Raw genomic sequence first — 5,622 nt, forward strand, 5'->3', positions numbered from 1 at the left:
CCTTTCCTGCTTTCGGTTTCATTTCCTTCTCCTCCTCTCTTCCGTCTCTTTCCTGCAGCTCAAGAGGTCAGTTGATGACTCTGATCGTTTTCTTAAGGGATTTCTGCCGCCCCAGGCCACCTTGCAGGGTGGGAACCGGGATAAAGGGGGTCCCTTTGTCTCCTGTGACTTCCTCTTCTTTCGCCAGTTGTGAGGCAATGCCTGCCAACCCTTGTCAAGTTCACTTGGAACTGGAAGATGGACTGTGCTGCCCACAGGGGCCAGTGAGCCAGGCCCATGCCAGCAACTCCACCCTGGCACCTGGAGACCCCCCCCTCCCCCCAACACACACCTTCTTGCTGATCTGCTTGGCTGTGCAGCCCCAAGTGAGTCACTTAGCTTCTCTGGGACTCATTTTATCTGTCATATGGAAGTCATGCAAGGCAAGGTGTTAAAAGGGCAAAGGCTGGTGGGGTGAGGTGGTGCACACCTGTAATCCTAGCTACTTGGGAGGCACAGAAAAGGAGGATAGCAATTGCAAGACAGCCCTTTGGGGTGTTACTGGAAAAATAACGTTGATAATGACCTCGGTTTCTGCATCCAGCAGAAGAATTCCAGCAAGACACAAAGATTATTAGTGAAAATAATAGTAAAATATATTAGGAAGGAAATACACTTTCAACACACTAAAGCGGGCTGCCTCTAGAGTGAGAACAGCAAGCTAGGTTTTAAGGTTGGAGTATTTATTAAGAAACTCTTAGCTTTGGGTCCTTTCAGTCCCTGGAGTGATTTCCTGAGCTTGGATAATTGTCTTGTTAAGAGAGGCACTGAGTAATCTACTTGTTTCTACTCTAATTGACAAAGAATGTTTTGAAACTTCTGACCTTTGCTCTATCTAGCTCTTAGGGTTTTGGTTTTTGTTTTTCAAATTTTCCTTGTGAAAACCATCCTGCATCACACATAGTTGACGTTTAGGATGTAGGTTACTCTTGGGTAGAGAGCAAATTAAGGCCAGGTCCCGTAGCTCACGCCTGTAATCCCAGCTACTCAGGAGCAGAGATCTGGAGGATCTTGGTTTGAAGCCAGTCCAGACAGGTAGTTCAAGAGACCCTATCTCGAAAATACCTAACACAAAAATAGGTCTGGTGGAGTGGTCAAAGTGAAGGTCCTGAGTTCAAACCCCAGAACCACAAAAAAAAAAATTAAGTTTAGCATCCTGTGATAGCCCCTGGGCTCTGACTATCTGATCTTAAAAAGACAGGTGGAGTTGGAATGTTGAATTACAATGATTTCTTCCTGTCTTCCTCTTGTGGCCACGCTTATGTTTAGCTGCTACCTATCGGGGAAAAGTTAGTGAGACCCCCATCTCAATCAATAAACCAGTGTAGTGGTGTGTACCTATTGCCCCAGCTATTCAGGAGGCTGTAAGTAGGAGGATTGAGATCTGAGGTTAGCCCAGGCAAAAGTGCAAGACCCTACCTGAAAAAAAAAACCTAAAGCTAAAAAGGACTGGGGGCGTGGATCAAGTGGTAAAGTACCTGCCTAGCAAGTGCAAGGCTCTGAGTTCAAACCCCAGTAACTCCTTCTCCTCCCCTCAAAAAAAAAGACAAAGATTTGTAGAGTCAGATGGACTTGGGTTTGTGGGAGAAGAAGTCAGTGGTGGTCCATTGTCAAGGCGAAACAGCAACCCCGCATGGAAAAATTACTGATAACTTACTTACAGAGCAGCAATGCACCTGGAAGAAAATCACAAATGACTGTGAAAAAATGAGGAAAAGGGTCAAACTATGTACTTGCTGGAGAGCACGGTGACAGAGACAAAGGGAGGTGGAGATCTGACTGACCCTAAGAGAGGCATATTTTAAAATAACCCGATAGGGGTGGGGGTAGAAATTTACATCCCATAGTACTCAGCCAAAGAGGAACCAGGGGAAGGACTCGTGCACTAGAAAATATAATGCTTGTTGGAATTGCTTTGGGGCAACCCATCTTGCAAGACCACTATTCAAGTCTCACTTTGCTGTACTCCATGTGTCTCTGAGTTCATCCTTTGAGTTTGGACAGTATTTCTCACAGGTTTGAGTCTCGCCCCTATCCCAACCCTCCTCCAAGCCTCAGTTTCTTCATCTGTAAAATGGGATTATACTTACTGAACTATTACTAGGTGTCAGGTGTTGTTCTAAATACTTTATAAACTCAATCCTCTGAAAAGCCCCATGAAGCAGGTACTACTATCATCTTCATTTTAGACATGAGAAAATGGAGGATCAGAGAGGTTAAGTAAGTCACCCAATGTTACACAGTCAGTAATTGCCAGAGCCAGGATTGGAACACAGGCAGCCTGATCCCAGACTCCTTGCTTTTCAACTCCTTGCTCTGCTGTGTCACGAGGCTGTTACATGAGGATGAGATGCGAGGGTGAACGTGAAGCTTTCAGACACTTCAGTGTTAACACGTGGGGGCCGTGATGTGTATGTTCGCGCCTCACAGTGAAATGTCAAAAACAAAGTCCAGTACAATTCCAGGCTGCGTGATGCAGACTGAGAGCAGGGAGGTGGCGGTTCTGCTCTTCGATGGATGGTATGTGTGCTAACGATGACCCAGAGGCCTTGGTCAAACAGCACAAAGATGGAGCCCATCGGTCAACAGCTCAGCCTGACGCTGGAATGGAAGCCGACCTCATCTTGTTCTGAAAACCAGCAAGTGGCCGACAGCCCGCGGCGTAGGCTCGGTGGCACAGGCTGGCTTGGGTAGAGGTCTAGGCAGCATGGTCCAGCTCTACAGAGACCGAGTTAGCAGCCTGGACTTTCTCTCTGGGTCCCCTTCCAAAACGCAGCCACAGCTGTCACCAACCTCTACAGAGAAAGTGGGGCTACCCGTCAGCCAAGTTTTGACACTGGAATTCAGATCGGCCATCAGTGGCAAAATAGGACGTGTTGACTTGGGTTAGAAAACGCAGAACTACTCGTAGAACCAGTTCGGTCTGATGTGCAGCCTCCTGGGTTGCCCTACTTTGCCCGTCTTGGTGCAATGGCTGGTGTGGGTGTGGGTCGAGGACCCCAGGCTCTCCTGCACATGCAAGCAGTGGATCGGATGCTAATCGAAGGAGAAACAGACTCCATGATGTCAATTTGCACACTTTCCTGTCAGAAGAAACGGGGCTCTACTGGGACAACAGTGGAACTAGAAAGCGTACCTCAGCCCAGTGTGGTGATGTCATCACAGACTCACCAGCCCATAAACGCAACAGAACGATTAAACTGCAAACGTTTTCATACCCACCATGCTGATTGAAAGCCACTTGGTCCTCAACATATACTTTTATGGCCAAGGAAACATGAGGCCATCTTCCCTTGTTTACTGTTGAAGACAAGTGAATTCTACAGTGGTTGCCATGAAAGGAAGTTCTAGGTATTTACGGTTGATGCCTCTCGTAACTATGGCTTTCTCAAAACTAATCCAGACGGCGTCAGAAACTGTGTAGTCGTTAGCAAGGTCATCATAGGCACACGTATATCTGCTCCAAGGCTAAAGTGACCTTAACTGCATTTATTCTCAAAGGGAGAGAAAATATCAGATGTTTATTTGGTTATAGGTTGCTTTCTTCTCTTCCTCCTTCTCCTCTTCCTCTTCCTTTGTTGGTCCATTTCCTGCTGTGTTGAATATTTTACTTCAAAAATTTCCAAAGATTGTCTTAAAACACAATTTGGCCTTCTTGTCGAATCTGCAGATTTCTATTTTTGCAGTCGCATTGAACCATGTACCTGGTTTTTATATAGTAACAGTGCAACCTCTAATTGTCAGACTATATATGTCCTATTTTTACTTTTCAAATTCTAGTGATTGTGTGGTGTAAAGAGGTGCTGTGATGGTCATGCAATTTATATTTAATATTGCATCAAATCAATACATGGAACTTTATTGGAAATAAAAAAAGAAAACCAGCAGGTCTTCAAGTGCTGATCATCGATCAGCTGGCTAACCCAGGAGTGTGTGTGTGTGTGTGTGTGTGTGTGTGTGTGTGTGTGTGTGAGAGAGAGAGAGAGAGAGAGAGAGGGAGAGAGAGAGGGGGGGGGAGAGAGAGAGAGAGAGAGAGGGAGAGAGACATGGGGCATGCTATTTGAGGGAGCACAAGCCGTGGAGCTGACACCATCTACACTGGCGAGCTGCAGTTATCCTGTGTCCCGATTCTGTTCATATTTGCTCTGTAGGAGCACAGCCGGTCACTGCACATTGGCCAAAGCCGAAGGGGACCTTGATCCTCCTGATCTAGGATGAGGCAGAGGTTAGGAAACCTGATGGCTGAGAACGATGGCTCGGAGGTTGACAAGGAATCACCGCTGACGTTAGCCGAACGGTTGTGATGTACAGCAGGGCCTGGGCCCCAGAGCCTGTGGAAAATGACAGTGGTGTCCGACCATCCCAGGCCATGAACTCCCCACGCGACATGTGGGAGGAGTCAACGACTCATAACTCAGTCTCCGGAAGTTAACGCACAACCCAGTTTCCCAGGACCGACCACCCCAGGTTCACAGACCCCAACAGAAGCTTGAGGTCTTGGTACCTCCAGCACCTTGCTCCCTCTTGAGCCTGTCCTCTCTCCCGGCTGGAGGGCGCCCTTTCGCTCCTGCTTAAATCCCATCTGTGTCCGTCCTTGAATTTTCTCTGAGCAGACCAAGAACGTTCTGGGCCTTGCATGCAATGACCCAAACTTGGTGATGCTCTCTGAAGCAAGGAAACTGAGGGCACTGTGGCTGCGGACAGGACTATGGGATGCAGGGGCTGCGTGCAGGGGGCGTGGCTACATGCAGTGGGTGGGTCTGCTGCGGGGTATGTGTCTTGTGCAGGGGGTGTGGCTGCGTGGTGGGGGCGGGGCTGTGCGCTGGGGCGGGGCTGCAGGGGGTGGGGCTTGTGCGGGGGCGGGGGTGGGGGGTGGGCACAGAAAACAGCAGAGGTCTCACCGGCACAGCCCAGGAGTCCACTTGGGACCCGTCCCATTTCTTAAAGCACGGGAAGGTCAGCCAGGCTGCAGCCTCTCCTGCCAGCCGCCACCAGCCCTCCAGGGCTCCACCACCCAGGTTTTCTGTCGGGTCAGCCGGGTCCAGGATCACAGGCCTGCAGAGCAGAAGGGGAGGGTGAAGAGCTGGGCGCTGTCCAGGTGGCCGGGGTCTCCTGGCAGAGGTGACAACAGCTCTGGACAGCCTGGGCCTCAGATGAGGAGGGGTCCACAGGGCACTGCTCCGGGATGTGTACCCACAGCACAGGTGCACAAGAGGTGAGCCTTGCTCACAGCCTGGCAGGCCTGGGTGTCAATTCGTCCTCTGCCCTTCATTAGCCGTGCGCCCTCCGGCAGGACACTTGAGCTCAATGGGGAGTTGAACCTGCCTATGTCAAAGGATAGACAAGACAACACATGAAGTGCTGAGCACAGTGGCTGGGACTTAGTAAAAGCACCCAGCAAAGTCACCACTACTTCTTCCTCCTTGCCTCTGCCTTCCTCTCCCCCTCATTATTATTGCTTACTATGTAAAAAGAGACTCTTTTTGCATTGTTTTTTTTTCCAAGCCTCTAAGATAGGTGGCACCAGGAAGCAAACTAAGTGCTCAACAAATCACCAAAAATGGAATTTACCAAGGGGCTGTG

This window comes from Castor canadensis, chromosome 18, assembly GCF_047511655.1.
Source record: "Castor canadensis chromosome 18, mCasCan1.hap1v2, whole genome shotgun sequence".
Classification (NCBI taxonomy): domain Eukaryota; kingdom Metazoa; phylum Chordata; class Mammalia; order Rodentia; family Castoridae; genus Castor; species Castor canadensis.